At 36.1% G+C, this 20,176-nt stretch overlaps 1 pseudogene; it reads right to left on the bottom strand.

Annotated features, from left to right (window-relative positions):
- Positions 1–1,776: 1,776 nt before the first annotated feature.
- On the bottom strand, positions 1,777–18,023 carry LOC149239870 (aspartyl protease family protein At5g10770-like; annotated as a pseudogene).
- Between the last annotated feature and the right edge of the window lie 2,153 nt (positions 18,024–20,176).

The raw sequence follows: 20,176 nt of genomic DNA, 5'->3' as shown, positions 1-20,176 counted from the left end.
TTTCATTTATTACTATAAAATGAGAATGTATTAATTTATTACTATAAAATAAGAATTAAAATTAATAAAGAGATTACTTTGTCTATATACTGAAGTTCTCTAAAAGGAAACCCTAAATAAAGAACCATATCGGTCTTATTATGTTATCTTAAGATTTCCATGTCAGAACATGAGAGTTTCAAAGTAATGATGTCTTCATGGAAAATGTAAGGAATCTTATCAGCTTTATTATACTATGTCAAGATATCTATGTGGAACATCAAAATAATGTCATGAATATGCCTAATAAAGGTAGGATGGAAGATGTTTAAATAGTTGTAGGATGACCAGTACTCGAATATAGTCGGCATGATCAATACTCAAATATATTTGGCATCCTCGAAGATGTAGTAGATGGTAGTAGTTATTTACAAGATAAAAAAAGGTTTGTGAATCACTAAGCGTAGTTATCACCATCTAATGGAGTAATCTCATAATTGAACAATCTTGTGTTAATAGTGGGTTGACAAGAAAGAACAAAATTTTACAAGTTAAGGAAAATGGAGATACCATAGAAAATGTAGTATGTGGTTATGACGTAAAAATGTCAATATTGTCACTTTAATCTATTTTTAAGGACTGGACAAATATGAAAAATATCGTTTCAAATATTGAACTGCATACCTGTTGAAGGCCATTTATTGGGACCGTGAAATCACTTGCTTTTATCGACGCTTCAAAAGCTTCATACATCCCCTTTCGATCCCCTCGAAAAATGAATATATGAAAAAATATGAAGTGAAATACTTCAATGGATTGATTTTTCGGAGTTGAGCAGAGAAAGATGTAATTACAAGCAGAAGTAAATATAAGGAGACACAAATCCACATCAAACCTTCGAGTTGAATGGAAAGATTAAGAGATTCTGCTTGATACAGAGTGTAACCTTGATGGTTCTCATTCCACACCAATTTAATTGTTTCCTCCTCAGGAAGGGAAAAAAGCCTTTGACTTTGTTCAAAGAGTTAGTCCAAAAAATCTTCATCGATGACATGATAGATGATATAAAAAAATTCTAGAGTCTATACATGACTATTTAAATATCAATCAACCGTTCCATATATAATAATTTTAGTCGGTTCCACATAAATCAATGAACTGAATGAAAGGCCAAGGAAATGAAAGTTGAAAATTAAAACTGAGAGTTAAAAATACTTTGCAAACTTGTGTTGCACTAGCCATAAGGTTGGGATTGGAAAGATCAATGTAGGCAAGATTCACAAGCTCAGAATAATCTACCTCAGCCATCGTTAATTTTATCTTTTCTCATTTTTTTCTTCTAAATCTCTAATACCTTCAAAATATGCCTTATTCATGGATACAAATACATAGCTACTTCTCCTTTGCTATCAATGAATGTGAAAATAAACCTCTGTTATCAACGAATGCGAACATAAACCTCATATCATGATTTCTAACTCTATCAGTGTTTCCATTATGACTAATGACCTGGGAATGGATGAAAAACCTCCACTATGTCCCATAGCACTTTCTAGAGTGTTGGCAGAACCTCCTGCAGACATTAGAGTGTTACATTAGTTAGAGAACTAGAATTTTTTGAAATGTCCTATGACAGGCAACCTTTCATACAACATTTTATAATATTATTTAATTTTTTCTAGAACTTGTAAAAATCAAAATTTAAATTTATTTTGACTGGTAAATTTCACTAAGCACTTCTTTGATGTCTAGAGGGCTTCAGAAGGGCTACAATGTGTTCAAATTTGAACACTCGTGCTAAGTAGTGCAGGAACTAGAGGCGAAGCCAATTCTTCTGCCTCCCGTGTCAAAACAAACATACATCTGTGGTGGTTGGAAGTTCCCGATAATGTTAACACTGTTTGATTGCGATGTCAGTGTGAATGCCAGGCACACCTAGGATGTGTCACTCTGAATGGGCATCAAAATATTGAGGGCACTCACACTCACATCCGTGTTGTTTTGGAAATGAAAAGTTATAGCTGGAACCCTGACCTGGCTGTAGCTAGACCGGTCGTAGTAGGTGTCTAGGTTCAAATAGGGATGTCCGCTCGGAAGATTTTGCGTTTGGCTCCGAAACGAAGTTTTCAGGGCATTTTATGCCTGTGGGGCGAGCCAAGTTATGATGATCTAGAGTCCACAATCATGCCTCCTCTTCCAAGAATAGTAGGAAGAATCGAGAGACTTTGGCCTCCAACGCTTATGTCGCTCAATCCCACAAAATAATAGGATGTAGATATGGAATTTGAGACTAGAGGGGTGAAAACGACAATGCTAGGAATCGAACCCTAACAGATGCTAAATGAGCCTGTTGATTTGGAGGATCCTAAATCAGGAAAGGAATATGAAAATTGGCCACCATATTTGCATTTTGTCTGGGAAGGAAAGGCAGGTGCAGTCCGCCCCAATCCTAAAAGCTTGGCCAACCCATTAAATATCCCTGTAGTGCAATGCCCGCATCCGAAGGCAAAGCTCTGGAAAAAATCAGAACCCAGAGTTGTTGGAGATAATAATCCCAACCATCGCCTTAAACAAATTGACAAACACCATGCTTGACTAGTCAACCACTGCACGATTGTGATTTTGTTTGTAGGCGAAAGGACTGAAGTCAGAGAAGAAGTACAACCATTACCATTCCATAACACAACAGAGGAGTTCAAGGATTTAATAAATTTTGGTAAATAGATATGAGAAAACATTTACTTCATGAGTGTTGCCCACATTCCACAACACCTGCAAGTTCAGAAAATCATTTCCTATGTAAAATCGTCCATGTTGCGTATTAAATATTTTCTCTGTCATGTAACTAATGTCAAATTTGTATTTTAAGATAAATATGGATGTAAAAGTCATTTTTAATATTGGGGAAAGTTATAGAAGTTTACTTTGCGACCCCGGTGATGCGATTTGATGCTTAAATCACAGTAAGTTTGTGTTTTTCACTTGGAGCTGCAGCATTCATTTATCACAAGAATGTATTGTTGGCATTATGATGCATGTGTTGTACTTGATGGCAACCCACTTGTAGCAGAACAACTCACTTGTATATGGTAACTAGATGAATCTACAGAAGAGATATCAGATGTGACAGAATGCATGATTGTTGTGTTTACAGATGTGACAAAATGTAGGGCAGTTCAAAAGGAATCAGTTCAGAAGTAATGTACAATGGCATTGTGATACATGTGTTGTCCTTGATGGTAACTCACTCAGATGATAGTTCACAGTGCAACAAGTTAACATAAATGGATTACAGATTAGACTCCAGAGATTGAAGAAAGAGAGTAGTTTAAGAAGTATAAGTTGGTTCACCTTGTCCAAGCAGCGTATACACATGGGTTAACAGGAAAAAAGGAGTGTATACGTATACACACACTTTCATGGGAGGGAAAGCATGGACATGTTGGAAAACCAAGTTTTTGGTCTAATGTATTTAGTCCAAGGTATTTTGGTTGAAGGTATTGATCCAAGGTAATTGGTCCTAAGTGGTTTTGGTCCAAGGGATTGAGAAAGGCCTAAAACTATATAAGGAGGAGAGGATCATTAGGCCAAGGTGTGCAAGTATTGAATATCTTTGAAGTGTTAGATCATATATGCAGGTTATGGGCTTCTGATGCTTTACTTGATCTGAACTAAGGATGCACCTATGTGTTTGATGATGGATGATCGATCGAGATCATGAGACCTGAAATGAATTATTATTGAATGATCTAATATTGGGCTAGATATGATTATGTACACCTATTTTATTCTTTAAAGATCATGGTCTGGGTTTGGTTGAAGTCTGGAGGTGCAACGAAGTTATGAAGTAAGTATTTACAGATCTGCACATTGGTTCGCTTTGGTGAAAGTGCGTATACACACTCGTTTGACTCTTCCAAGTAGCATATGCAAAAGTAAAACTTGATGTTCAAGGATGACTGATCTATTAGATTAGTGTTGCTGTTTTACTACTATCTGTCAATGAAGTCTTCTTAGATATGAATGTAAAACTGAATGAATAAGAAGTTTGATATTTGATAGAGTGATTATATAAGTGAGAAGAAGTGATCTTTGTTGTTATCTGTTTAGAACTCTGTAATACGACAATAGATCTTCAGAATGTCATTGATTGGTACAAAGGTTTTATGATTCAGTATCTTTATAGGTAGACACATGTTGGGCGAAAGGAAGTAGTGTATACAGGCATGTTTGCTTCATTAAAGGAGCGTATACATTATGAGACATGCCTTTTGAGGTTACAGTTAGTTCTAGTTGTTGATGCAGTGTTCTGGGTTCATATTTCTGTACCGATTACAGTGATCTCTCTGTTCCAATTGATTGGTTGAATTTGATTAAGTTTGAAGGAATAGTTGACTCAGTTGTGTCAGAGGTTCAGTAATTATTTGATTTATTTTTCTTAGAGATTCACAGGTTGATTGATTGGTTCAACTGTGGTTGATTCAGAGAGTGATGATTGAGTTTCAGATGCACTTGATGGTTGTATTGCAGTTATGATTTTGAGCTTCAATGTTGTTGATGGGTCTAGTATGAAAATTGGATAAAACATGGCCTTCAAATTGTGGTGTTGTGTTCCAAGAGAATCCAGTCTGAAAATTTATGAAACATGGTCCCTGGAGGAAGAGAGAAGGTCATATCCTTCTGTAGGCTGAGGCCTATGTGCTGGTAAACACATTGGCTAGTATAAGAGCTAAGGGGTTGGAACTTCCTTCCAGTAGCAGCTGGAAAACAAGTGAAGGTTGGAGCCTTCTGTAGGTCAGTGCCTACGTACTAGTAAACAGATCGGTTAGTACAAGAGCTAGGGGGTTATATCTCCCTTCCAGTAGAATCTGGAAAACAAGAGAAGGTTGTAGCCTTCTACAGGTGGGTTCCTGCGTACTGGTATGAGTCTACACCAGTACAAGATTGTAAACAGATTTTCTTATTATTAAAACAAGATAGAAATGACAATAGCAGGTGGTTTTCACCCACATTGGGTTTCCACCTTAAATCTTGGTGTTCATGTGTGTTGCTTATGTGTGATGGTTCATTATGTTATTACTGCACATGGTTACTATTTAATTTTTAATAAAGTACTGCCGCACTAATTAAAGATCAACATATGATGAATTAACTGAATCATAAGTTCACTGGATATACGTTGGTTGCCTTAAGAATAATTGCATGCAAACGCAAGTTCCCTTTACTGAAGTAACGCATATAAATCTGATTATGGAAATAAAAAAGTTATTGATTTGTAAATATTGATTCACCCCCCTCTTAGTATTATTTCCAACAATTGGTATCAGAGCAGGTCCTTTGGTAGAAGCTTGATCACTTGAACGAGATCCATAGAAACAATGGGAAAGAAGTTAAAGAAGAAAGCACCTGGAAAGAAGAATGCATCTCAAAGGAAATGTGACGGTGGGAGATATGATTGGGGATTATGTGGAAGCAACTCTTCAGATTTAGAATCACCTCGGAATGAAGATGAACAAGCAAAAGAACTATCAGGTATGAATTTGTTGTCCTCTGGTGATACATTTCTCTGTTCATTTGAAGATAATGAAAGTGATAGTGAAACAACTGAATTTGCTCTTATGGGTGAAAGAGAAAGAAATCAAATAGAGGCAGAATTTAAAATTCTCACAGATATAATTTGAGATCAAAAAGATCTAATTGATAAAAGGGAATGTTCCTAAAAAGAAGAAGTTACCAGATTAAAATATCAGTTGGAGGAAGCAAACAAGGTAAGGAAGCAGTACAAGGAAAAGGAAGATCAATTTCAAAAGATACACGATGAAGTGACATCATTACGAAATGAAGTAAGTGAAAAGAGTACAACAGTCAAGAGACTTAAAGATTATCCAGTTACTATGAAAGTCTTGAAGCTAAGATCTTGTCTCTAAAAGAAGATCTTGAAAAATCAAATAAGCAAAATGAAGAACTACTCCAAGCATTTGAAGAACAAGAAAACTAAGTTCTCAAATTAAGACAACAAGTGGAAAAAGGAAGAAAATTTGAAGAAATCATGAAGAAGCAGTATCTTGAAAAGGAAGAGCAATATCAGGTTGAGGTAAATATCCTAAAAGGTAAATTAGAAGAAAACGATAAACTTTTATGATTTCAAGATAATACTAAGATTTTGGATGATATTCTTAGTAGTCAAAGGCCTCCTACCATCAAATATGGTCTTGGTTTTCATGAAGCTGTTAAAGAAGAATCTAGCTCACAAACTGAAGCAAAGAAATCTAGTGCAAAATCTGAAATGCTCAACAAGGAGATAAGAGGTCAACCCCATCAACAACCAAGGAAAGAAAGTCTTCAAAGAAAATCATTTACTCCAAACCATGGAAGCGATAATCGGTTCTTTCCTCTGATGAATAACGTTGAATGTTTTGCATGTAATAATTTTGGACATGTTGCAGCGAGATGCAGAAGTGGAATGGTTCAAGACCATCACACAGAAAGATCATCAGCTTCCAGGTACTTTAAGGGATATTGTTTTTCTTGCAATATGTTTTGTCACAAATTCATTGACTACTATAGAAGGAATATAAAACATGTAAGATTTTATGCATGTAACAAGTTCAGAAATATAGCAAAGGAATGCAAGAAAAAATTTTGGGCACCATAACAAAAGGAGAAAACATCATCACACTCAAAGATATGGAAGAATAAGGAAGCACAGTTAGAAATATGTGGCATAGCATAGTGTACAGACATAACAGACTCAGGGGGAGCTAATAATGTGAAACTTCAGTGTTCTAAATCTCATACGCAATTTTCATGAAGACAAATCACGTATATATGCAAGTTTGAAGTTGCATAGTTGCATATATGTTGGTTTGATGAAGAAGAAGTGGGACAAACTCAGAAAAATGATTTGATATGGTTTAGACAATTATCAATTATCTTTTCTGTCTTGATGATTGATGTCTACAGTATGTGGATGTTATTTAGAAGTTCTTTTGATCCTCATAAGTTGTTGATAACTTGATGTATATCTGATTCATGATGATGCCTTGATATTTCTTAATGATATATGCAATGATCAGATATGACAGTGAACATGTGGCACAGGTTCAGAGGGAGAATATGCGATGCTTCTAATAATGCATTTTTGGCATTATGTTTAGAAGTATTTGGTACCAAATGATTTTTATCAATGGTGATGATGCTTATGTGGCTAAATTGTTTAAATGATACATCATGCTATGTTACAGTTATGAGTTTCCCATGATGAACTCTCAGATGATACTTGTATTTCTTGGGGTTACATAGTTGTTATTCAGATCAAATTTATGGATGATTGTGGATGAATTTTTGATATGTTTCTTACATAGTGATCTTCATAAGGACAAGGAGAAGTACAAAGCTTGAGTACACAACTTCATTATTTGATGATGAGCCACTCATTTCTTTTATGCTGGTGTCATCATTCTTTCAAAGAGGCATAAAGTTCATATGGTGCAGTTATGATGCAAGATTCCTATAGTTCTTGGCTCTCACATGGTTGAGGATTGTTGTTGTTGATGGTATCAAGAAAGCTTGAGAAATGACCATGAGATCATGGTTTGCTAGATACATATTGCTATCTCTTTGATGGATACACATTATGTTGGATACATGGATGATTACTTAAGTCACATATTGATAAATATTGTTGGTTAGCCAAGAGAATGGTGTTATCACAGGTCTCATGAAGACATGGATATTCAGAGACATGGCTTACTTAGTCACATAATGATGATGAATTCTTACTTTATGATGATAGGTTTGATAATCACATATGTTGATTATCATGGTGGATGCTTATCAAATGTGGAATGTTCCATAGTGATGATACATGGTTGATATATTGAAGGTTATTGTGGAAAGATTATTCAGTTCTTGATGACAATGTTATGATCATAGATGATGACTATGGTGTTTTCACATACATATGATATGATTTTGTGTTACTACTTGAAGATATGACATATTCTTAGTTGATTCATGGAAGGTTGTGATAAGGCTCTTTATACTAAGGAAACAGAGAAAGTTGATCTTGATGAGATCAAAAGGATGAGTTGATATCTATATGCGGCATACTTTGTCACAAGTTGACGATATTTAAATTGACATATATTGGGAACTGATGATGGACATATACAGGTTGTTAGTCTGGATGTTGCTGACAGATGCTTACAGTGCAAATCATATATGGTGTATGATAGCTATTGATGACTATCATGGTCTTGTTTAGGTCTTTGGTCTTTGTTAAAAATGTCATGTATATCATTTGATGTAAAGGTCGTATAAATGCCCATGATGTAATAATATGTCTCTGTCTGTCATAGTCTTTTAATGAGTCATTTTTGGTCATATGATGTAATTTGTACCCCCACTATGCATGGGAAGGATGATGTAATAATTGTTATATTTGAGTCATGTATAAACATTTGGTATATCTACACTTGGTTGGGTAGATGAGTAAAATTTGGTATATCTCCACTTGGTTGGGAGATTGATGTATGTATGAGTCATTGGTGATAGGAAGTTCAAACTCACATGGTTGAGTTATAGAGTCATGTAAGGCTTTGGAAAATATTTTTGCAGACTCTGTGTGTGCTCAGGGGGAGCATGGACGGCTTAGTGTATCACAACATGTATAAAGGGGGAGTTCAATAAGGGAATTCAACATATGCCTAGGGGGAGCATGATCAATGTTTATATTCAGCTATTCAGATATGAAATCCTTCACTTTGTTCAACCCTTTTCCTTTGATATCAAAGGGGGAGAATATCTTGGTCTGCCCTTTGCCCTTGATGTCAAAGGGGGAGAGTATATTGGTGTTGGTTTTTATCTCTAACAATTTCTACCACTTGCAGTAATCAACACCAACATGGTTTCCATCAAGTCCAAAGGGGGAGATTGTTGGCATTATGATGCATGTGTTGTACTTGATGGCAACCCACTTGTAGTAGAACAACTCACTTGTATATGGTAACTAGATGAATCTACAGAAGAGATATCAGATGTGACAGAATGCATGACAGTTGTGTTTACATATGTAACAAAATGCAGGGTAGTTCAAAGGAATCAATTCAGACGTAATGTACAATGGCATTATGATACAGGTGTTGTCCTTGATGGAAACTCACTCAGATGACAATTCACAGTGTAGCAGGTTAACAGAAACAGATTACAGATCAGACTCCAGAGATTGAATAAAGAGAGTAGTTTAAGAAGTATACAGTGGTTCACCTTGTCGAAGCAGCGTATACACGTGGGTTAATAGAACAAAAGGAGCGTATATGTATACACACACTTTCACAGGAGGAAAAGCACATACATGTTGGAAAACCAAGTTTTTGGTTCGATGTATTTAGTCCAAGGTATTTTGGTCCAAGGTATTGATCCAAGGTAATTGGTCATAAGTGGCTTTGGTCCAAGATATTGAGAAAGGCCTAAAACTATATAAATATGAGAAGATCATTAGGCCAAGGTGGGCAAGTATTGAATATCTTATGAAGTGTTAGATCATATATGTAGGTTATGGGCTTCTAATGCTTTACTTGATCTAAACTAAGGATGCACATATGTGGTTGATGATGGATGATGGATCGAGATCATGAGACCTGAAATGACTTATTATTGAATGATCTGATATTGGGCTAGATATGATTATGTACACCTATTTTATTCTTTAAATATCGTGATCTAGGTTTGTCTGAAGTCTGGAAGTGGAACAAAGTTATGAAGTAAGTATTTATAGATCTGTACGCTAGTTCGCTTTGGTGAAAGTGTGTATACATGCTAGTTCGGCTCTTCCAAGTAGTGTATGCAAAAGACAAGCTTGTTTTACTGTTGTCTGTCAATGAAATCTTGTTAGATCCGAATGTAAAACTGAATGAATAAGGAGTTCGATATTTGATATAGTGATTATATAAGTGAGAAGAAGTGATCTTTATTGCCATCTGTTTAGAACTCTGTAATATGACAATAGATATTTAGAATGTCACTGATTTTTACAAAGGTCTTATGATTTAGTATCTTTAGAGGTATACACAGGTTGGGCAAAAGGAAGTAGGGTATACATACAAGTTTTCTTAATTAAAAGAGCGTATACATTCTGAGACATGCCTTTTGAGGTTACAGTTAGTTCTAGTTGTTGATGCAACGTTTGGGTTCAGATTTGTGTACTAGTTATAGTGATCTCTTTATTCCAGTTGATTGGTTGAATTTGATTAAGTTTGAATGAATGGTTGATTCAGTTGTGTCAGAGGTTCAGTGATTTTTTGATTCATTTGTGTCAGAGATTCATGGGTTGATTGATTGATTTAGCTGTGGTTGATTTAGAGAGTGATGATTGAGTTTCAGATGTACTTGATGGTTGTATTGCAGTTATGATTTTGAGCTTCAATGTTGTTGATGGGTCCAGTATGAAAATTGGATGAAACATGGCCTTCAGATTGTGGTGTTGTGTTCTAGGAGTATTTAGTCTGAAAATTTATGAAACGTGTTCCCTGGAGGAAGAGAGAAGGTTGTAGCCTTCTCTAGGCCAATGCCTACATACTGGTAAACATATTGGATAGTACAAGAGGTAGGGGGTTGGAGCTCCCTTCTAGTAGCATCTGGAAAACGAGTGAAGGTTGGAGCCTTCTATAGGTCGGAGCCTACGTACTGGTAAACAGATCAGCTAGTACAAGAGCTAGGGGGTTGTGGCTCCCTTCTAGTAGAATCTGTAAAATGAGAGAAGGTCGTATCCTTCTGCAGGTGGGTGCCACCGTATTGATATGAGTCTGCACCAGTACAAGATTGTAAACATATTTTCTTATTATTAAAATAAGACAAAGACAACAACAACAATTGGTTTTCACCCACATTGGGTTTCCACTTTAAATCTTATTGTTCATGTGTGTTGCTTATGTGTGATGGTTCATTATGTTATTACTGCACATGGTTACTATTTAATGTTTAATAAAGTACTGATGCACTGATTAATTATGAACATATGATGAATTAACTAAATCATAAGTTCACTGGATATACGTTGGTTTCCTTAAGAACACTTGCGTGCACACGTGAGTTCCCTTTACTGAAGTAGCACATATAAATATGATTATGGAAATAAAAAAGTTATTGATTTGTAAATACTAATTCACTCCCCCTCTCACTATTATTTCCAACATGTATTTCTTTATGTTTTAACATATAATATAAAATGTGGCTAGTTGCATTATGGCATTAATCCTTTGCAAGTAGATTGACAACAACCTCCTTTGTTTTACTCCGTTTTGTTGTGCATAAAATTTATGTTTTAATTAAATCCCTATATGGTTGTGATATCCTCGGGTAACCTAATATTTACCTTGCTGCAACTGAAGTTGACTTTTCCTACTTCGCCTACTTTGTTGCAACTTATTTCTGAGCCCCTTAACCCATGTAAATTTTTCTAACATGGTATCAAAGTAGGTTAAATATTGTTAGTATAAAAACAAGTGCTTTTACTAGAAAAATAAAATTGTTTTGAGGGCATATTGTTTTCTCCTTTGGAGCGAATTTACCAGTAGGTAGAAAGTTTTATTTACACTCAGAAATGACAACATCAAGCACAAGCTTGAATAATCCTCAGATACCTCAATTTAATGGAAAAATTATGATTATTGGTCTATAAAAGTGAAGGCCCTGTTTTCTTCTCAGGACATTTGGGATTTGGTGGAGAATGGTTTTCCAGAACCAGCAAATGCTACAGCATGCAATGTCTTGTCTCAAGCACAAAGAGATTTGTTAAGGGACAACAGGGAGAAGGATTCAAAATCTTTGTTCTATATTTTCCAAGCAATTCATGAAAGTATTTTCCCAAGGGTTGTAGCAGCAACAAAGTCCAAGAAAACATGGGACACCCTCTAGACAACCTACCAAGGCATGGAAAAAGTCAAGACAGCAAAACTGCAAATGTTGAGAAGAGATTTTGAAACACATGAAAGAGTCTAACAATGTAGACTCATTTTTTACACATGTAATTGGGTTGGTTACTCAAGCCATGTCTCATGGTGAGACACTTGAAGAAACGAGAATAGTTGAGACAATTTTGAGAATTTTGCTAGCAAGGTTTGATGCCATTGTTGTGGCCATAGAAGAGACAAAGGATCTCTCACAGTTCTCAGTGGATGAGCTTCATGCATCACTGGTTTCTCATTAACATAGACTGAATAGAGCAACAAGCTCCTCATTGGAGCATGCCTTCAAGACACAAGTTTCCTTTCATCAAGGTAGAGGTAGAGGAAGATCATATGCTAGAGGAAGAAGAAAAAACCCACACAGAGGTGGAAGAAGCAGCCCTTCAAGCTCAAGTGGAAGGGGCAGCAATCAAAATCCAAGTCAAGGCCCAAGACAAAATCAAGCACAAGGAAAGAGGTATGATATATCTCAAGTTCAATGTCATTACTGTAATAAGTGTGGTCATTATGCAAATGAATGTAGAAGGAAGAAATATGACATTAGTAACAAACCAAGTGTAAATTTCACGAAAGAAAATCAGAACCATGATCACATGTTTTTAGCTTGTAATGTAGCACAAGAAAAACAAAGTGATATATGGTATCTAGATTCAGAGTGCAACAAACACATGTCAGGAAACATATAAATGTTTTCAAATCTAGATGAAAGTGTGAAATCTGAAGTGACATTTGGGACTGATAGCAAAGTCTCTGTCATGCGAAAAGGAAGAGTTAATATCTTAACAAGGAAGGGGGAGAAGAAGTACGTCTTAGATGTTTAGTTTGTCCCTGGTTTAAAGCATAACCTCATAAGCATTAGACAACTCATGCAAAAGGGCTACATTGTCTTTTTAAAAAATGATGTGTGCACAATTTTGGATAGGCCTCCAAGAAGACAACTAATTGCAAAGGTTCATATGAAAAACAATATAATGGTTCCCCTAAAGATAAGATCAGATTTGAAGGAAGAAGGTGCACAAACACAACTATCAATGAAATCATAAGAGGATGGAAGAAAAGAGGCAGTTGTCACACAAGTGAACTATCAAGCAGAGGTCAAAGATGAAAACGCGTTATGGCATTTGATATTTGGACATCTCAACTTTGGAGGTTTGAATTTGCTGCATAGGAAAGGCATGGTGAAGGGTTTGCCACTCATAGAAAAACTAAACAACGTAGGTGAAGGATGTATTTTGGGCAAGAAACATAGAGACATTTCCAAAAGGAAAGTCAATAAGGGAAAAAGCACCTTTTGAGATTGTCCACTCAGATTTATGTGGATCAATGCAAACACCATCAATTGGTGGCAGTCACTATTTATTGACCTTCATAGATGAATACATAAGGAAGACATGGGTCTATCTCCTAAAATAGAAAAGTGAAGTGTTTGAGTGCTTTCGGAAGTACAAGGCTCTTGTTGAGAAGCAAAGTGGACACTACATCAAAGTCCTCGAGACTGATAGAGGTGGCGAATACATCTCAAATGACTTCCTTCAATTTTGAAGGGAGCATGGAATTCACAAGCAAGTTAACACAAGATATACACCTTAACAAAATGGTGTGGCAGAAACAAAGAATAGGACCATTATGGAAATGGCAAGGAGTATGTTGAAAGAAAAACATTTGCGAAATGATTATTGGGCTGAAGCTGTCACATGTGCAACATATATCTTGAATAGGTGTCCAACTAAAAGCATCCAAAATATAGTTCTTGAAGAGGCATGGAGTGGAAGAAAGTATAGTGTTACTCACATGAGAGTTTTTGGTTGTGTGGCATATGCACATGTCCTAGACGAGTTTAGGAAGAAGTTGGACAACAAGGGGGAGAAATGTATATTTGTTGGATATAGTGATGAATCCTATGCATACAAACTCTACAATCCATTAACCAAGAAAGTCATAATCAAAAAAGATGTGCAGTTCATAGAAGAGGAAGCATGGGATGGAAGTTTAGAGAAGAAAGTCAATGTGAAAGCCTGTATACCACATGAAGACATAGAGGAATTGACAATAGCAAGTAATTCCTCAACAGTGACTCCCTATACTCCTATTCAAGTGCAAAAAAGAAGGCAATAAGGAACACCATCAACAAATAATAGGACAACATCACGTAGTCAAGCAAGTGCTTCTCCAAGCACGCTGCAAAGTGCAACACCAAGTGACATGTCAAGCCCATCTTCAACAAGCACAAGAAGACCAAAATTCATAAGTTTAAATGAAATTTATGAGCAAGATGAGGTTGATAGTAGCTCTGGTCTGAATTCATTATTTATTTTGTTTTGTCATGTAGATGACCCAATCCATTTTGAAGATGCAGTTAAAGAAGAAAAATGAGTTGCGGTAGTGGAGGAAGAAATAGAAGCAATAGAAAGGAACGACACATGGGAATTAGTGGACTTGCCGCAAGGAAAACAAGTCATTAGAGTGAAGTGGGTCTATAAGACCAAGAGCAATGTTGAGGAAAAGATTGAAAGGCACAAAGCAAGGCTAGTTGTCAAAGGATACAGGCAGTAGCATGGAAGAGATTATGTGGAGACGTTTGTGCCAGTCGTGAGGATGGAGACATTGTGTATAGCTATGGTGATTACCACACAACATAAATGGAAAGTGTATCAAATGGACGTAAATTCAACATTCTTAAATGGAGTGCTGAAAGAGGAAGTGTATGTTATGCAATCGTCTGGTTATGAGGTAGAAGGCAAAGAAGACAAAGTGTATCAGATGAGGAAAGCTCTTTATGGGCTGAAGCAAGCACCACGTGCATGGTACAATAGGATAGATGCTTATTTGTTGGTCAATGGTTTTGACAAATGTGACGATGAACCCACTATATCAAAGAGAGCGATGGTAATATTCTTATTGTCATCTTATATGTAGATGATTTGATTTTTATAGGCAATGATGATTTCCCCATTGTTGATTTCAAACAAGTCATGAAGAATGAATTTGAAATCATTGACTTGGGGTTGCTAAGATGTTTTTTGGGCATAGAAGTGAAGCAAAAAGAAAATGACTTTTTTATTTCTCAAGCAAAGTATGTGGCATACATTTTGGAGAGGTTTAATATGTAGAATAGCAAGCCCGCACCAACTTCAACTATCATGGGGTTGAATTTGAGCAAATAAGATTGCAGCAGCAATGTCAATCCAACATTATACAAAAGCATGATACGCAGCTTGATGTATTTGACCGCCACCAGGCCGAATATAATATATTCAGTGAGTTTGGTGTCAAGGTTCATGGAGACACCCAAGGAGACACATTGGCAAGCAACGAAAATTATTTTAAGATATGTCAATGGGACAAAACAATATGGCATTTTGTACATCACAATGGAACATTTAAGGTTGGTTGGTTACACCGACAATGATTGGGCAGGAAGTGTCAATGACAGAAAGAGCACGTCATGATATCTTTTTCATTTGGGTTATGGAGCCATTTCATGGGCCTCCAAGGAGCAACCAATAGTGTCACTGTCAACAACATAAGATGAATATATGATTGCAATAGTAACAGCATGTCAGGCAGTTTGGATGAGAAGGATGTTGAGGGATCTTTGCCATGACCAAGAGGGAACAACAACTATTTTCTGTGACAACACATCGCAATTGCATTGTCAAAGAATTTGGTTTTTCACAAGAGGACCAAGCATATTGATGCTAAATATCATTTTATCATAGAGTTGATTAACAATGATGAAGTTGTGTTGCAGCACTTCAGGTCACATGAACAATTTGTTGATAGTTTCACAAATCCATTTGCACATGAAAGTTTCGTTTATCTTAGAGACAGTTTGGGAGTTGTCAATGGCGATAGTTGCGATTAAGAGGGCATGTTGGAAATAATAATCCCAATCACCGCCTTAAACAAACTGACCAAAACCATGCTTGCCGAGTAAACCACTCCATGGTTGTGATTTTGTTTGCGGGCAAAAGGGCTGAAGTCAGAGCAGAAGTACAACCCTTACCATTCCGCAACGCACTAGAGGACTTCAGGAATTTAATAAATTTTAGTAAATAGATATGGGCACGTCACATGTTGGATTGATAGTTTCACAAAGCCATTTGCACATGAAAGTTTCATTTATCTTAGAGACAGTTTGGGAGTTGTCAATGGCGACAGTTGCGATTAAGAGGGCGTGTTGGAAATAATAATCCCAACCACCGCCTTAAACAAACTGACCAAAACCATGCTTGCCGAGTCAACCACTCCATGGTTGTGATTTTGTTTGCGGGCAAAAGGGCTGAAGTCAGAGCAGAAGTACAACCCTTACCATTCCGCAACGCACTAGAGGACTTCAGGAATTTAATAAATTTTAGTAAATAGATATGGGCAAACATTTGCTCCGTGAGTGTTGCCCACTCTCCACAACACCTGCTTGTTCAAAAAATCATTTCCTATGTAAAATTGCCCATGTTGCGTATTAAATATTTTCTCTTTCATGTAATTAATGCCAAATTTGTATGTTAAGATAAATATGGATATAAAAGTCATTTATGATGTTGGAGCAAGTTACAAAGCGAGAGTCTTTGAGGTAGTGAGAAGAAAACCATAGAGGAAATATTGGTGGGCGCGTGAAAACTAGTTTTATGGAGTTTTACATAAGTTTACTCCGCAACCCGAGTGATGCATAAATTGCAGTAAGTTTGTTGTGTTTTTCACTTGGAGTTGCAGCCTCCATTTATCACTCGAATGTATTTCTTTATGTTTTAACATATTACGACAACTTCCTTTGTTTTACTTTGTTTTTTTTGCGTAAAATTTATGTTTTAATTAAGTCCTGTGTGGTTGCGATATCCTCGCCGCAACCTAAGATTTACCTTACCGCAACTGAAGTTGACTTTGCCTACTTTGTCCCAACCTATTTCTTAGCTCCTTAACCCACATAAATTTGTATAACAAGAGTGAAGGTCTCCTCGCTGAAATCTCCCTGGGTTCTTGATCCATCCTCGTAGTCCACTTCATAAACGCAACCCCTAGCACTGCAGGGGTCCCGATTGCCTTTTGAAGTGCTCAATTCAGTACAGGTAGCTGAATCATAGGGTAAGTGTTTGTAAGAAGATGACTGTTGGGGATCGAATAAGGTATCTACCTGTGAATAACAATCTGAACAAGGGTTGCATTGTATCCATGTCACATCGTTGCCCGTGTCAATTATCAACAACAAATTCTTTGGTGGTGTGCCAAACCCTGCGGTTACAATATAGTTTCCTGTACCGACTTTGCTTCCAAGTTGAAGAGGAACATTGCTCATTGGAGAATAAGCTTGATGTTTCTAGACCTTATTGTATTCAAACGATTATTGTCTCATTCAAGAGTCTAAGAGACCAAGTCTATCCATAAGCTCGAGTTAATGGCCTGAGAAGTGAGTAGGCCCCGTGAATATTATCTAGTATTATTTTCACTTCTAGCTTTACCGCTTCCTGACCTACAAAAATTATTATTATTATTATTATTTTGATAGAGCACATGAATATTGCAATCATAAAGCGTTCTGAGTTCTGGTTTGTATTAGCGTAGCGTTCAAAACTCATGATACCAAACATGAAATAGTTCAAGTAGTCACGTGACGCAATTCTTATTAATATAAAACAAACATAAAAACCTTCACATGCAAGTAATTGGGTAGTCGGATATGTATTGACATAGCGTACAACCCGTAGTAAATATATGGAAATGATACCAGGTGACTCGACAGCTTAGCCAAAATGCTAGGATCACTAAAGAAAAAGAGAAGTGGTGTCTAAAAACATCCTTGTTAAGTTTTATTAGTCAGAACCATGGGTTTTCATTATTGACTCAAGTTTACACAAACCACTGTATTGAAGAAGTATTTACTCTCTATAACCCGCAAAGAAGAAGTATTTACTCTTTATAACCTGCAAAAGAAACTGAGCACATGGAAAATTCCTGTGAATTTCTTCCTTTGAAGCTTTAAACTGAGATGGTATGGTAATTCTGGTGGTTTGGGGTTGTTGAACTGCCCATAAGCCTGCATTGAAGCAGAACAACGGCCACGCTTAAACATATCATTAGAAAATGTGTTATTTAGATATCTATTGAGATGGACTGAATAGATAGGAAAGGAAGTTGGGATGAGATTAGTGTTGGAGAATCTAATCCTAATCACTAGTTTGGTGTCAAAAACTGCGCTCCATGTGTCCTAGTACAGTTTCAATTAAGTTTAGTTTAGTCGAATTTAACTCCAGTCACTTATTACTGACGTTTCCAATGTAATCTTATTTAAGTGATTTGTAATACTGAGAAGAGCAAGTCCTCTACTCCATCATTTCATTCCCTTCAATTTTTATCATAGTATTGGAGCTTAGACTGGGTAAGACTCTTTGACAGAGTAGCAAAGATGAGAACAGTGTGCATAAGACTCGTTCAGTGAGCAACAACCTGACCGAAGAGAGAAGTAGAGAGAATAGGCGAGTCGGCATAAGACTTTTTGACAGAGCATTGTAAGAGAAGCAGAGAGAGAACGTAAGACTCTTTGAGAGAGTAGCAGAAGTTTGAAGAAGCCTCCGAAGAAACAGCGAAAAAAATAAAAAGCCAGCTACAGCTAAGCCAGCTAATGCGAAGGTGAAACTGATTAAAAAAGGTTCAATTCAAAGTCATTTTTTTCAAAAAAAAAAAAAAAAAAAAAAAAAAAAATAAAAAAAAAAAAAAAAAAATTACGTATCAACGCACATACATCATTGAGAACAACCTATTAAAGCACCCTATATCATTGAAGACAGCGTATTAATGCAACCCAGAGGTCTTGGAGAATGGTTTAGCGTTACTAACGTAGATGAGAAAGAAAACAATCAGTGTTAGTTCAATTACTCACGCTTCCGCACTAACGCAGGTTCTATTCAACACACATAGCATTTAGGTAGCAAAATTTCGTAATGTCCAGTTCCTTCGTAAACGACGGCAGCAGTAAGGTACGGTGAAGCCCGTTGGTTGCATGAAGCACATCGAAATGTGCATATCGCCGAAGGTTCAAGGTTTGAGCGAAACATTTCACGTTGTATTGTATAAAATGCACACTTGTATTTTAAATGAGAAGTGCATAGTATTATTTTCAAAAAAGACTTATGTAATTTGAAAAGTGCCCATGTAATATTTCATTCCATTAATTTTTATGAGATGTGATTCTTATGAGATTCGATATATATATATATATATATATATATATATATATATATATATTTTCAAAAAGGACTTATCTAATTTGAAAAGTGACTATGTAATATTTCATTCCATTAATTTTTATGAGATTTGAGAGATGTAATTAAAAAAAAAAAATCAATAGTATTATTTCAAGAATGCTCATGTATTATTTGAAAAGACGGCTCGGTTCATATTTTTTTTAAGAGCTTTGTTCATAGGTTTTTTTAGAAGTACTAATAGATATTTAAATGGGTTGTAAAAAGATTTTAAAAAACGTTTTGTGAACTTTTTTAGAATGTATTGCATTTGTAAGTAATCTGTAGATTTATTTTAATCTGTAGATTTATTTTTTTTGAAGTTCTGTAGCAAAGATGTCTATCGTTATGTTCGAAGTTTGATTTTTTTGTTGAGTCGTATTCTGTCAGCACTCAAATGGGAAAATCCAAGAGGCTAAGAAGGTGAAAACAACAACATGAGATGTTTGAGATCTTTTTAGATCTGGAAGTGAAGATGAAAAATGATGCCTTTGCATTGGCATGCATAAAATAATATGTTCATAACAACATTCTTCCCTTGATTTCAAAAGTCAAGACAACCAAGGAGGCCTTGAATACCCTTGAAAAGAGTTTTGGTGTAAGGGAGAGTATTGAAGTTAAAGATGAAGGTCGATTTATAACAAGAAGTCTACAGTGAGATGAAAAGTTGTTGAATCCCACTATGCTCAGCCACATGTGGATGATGTTTGAGAAAAAGTTGTAGTAGTAACAAAGAAGGAGCACATAGATGGTTGTGAACCCCACTGTGCACAGTCACAAGTGGACCAAAACTTGGTGATTCCAGCAACAGAGCTTGTTGATGACAATATGATGATTCCAACAACAAAGCTTGCTCATGAAAATTTGGTAAATCCAGCAACAGAGCTTGCTGATGAAAGTTTGGTGAATCCAACAACAGATATTGTTGAGGACAATGAAGTTGCCAATGGAGCAAGTATATGCTAAGGTGAATCCAGTAATTAATATTTCCGATGT

The sequence above is a fragment of the Pinus tabuliformis genome, chromosome 8 (genome assembly GCF_031772625.1).
Source record: "Pinus tabuliformis cultivar Carrire ecotype Pingquan chromosome 8, CPIR1, whole genome shotgun sequence".
NCBI lineage: Eukaryota > Viridiplantae > Streptophyta > Pinopsida > Pinales > Pinaceae > Pinus > Pinus tabuliformis.
This window is presented reverse-complemented; position numbering and strand designations above follow the sequence as displayed.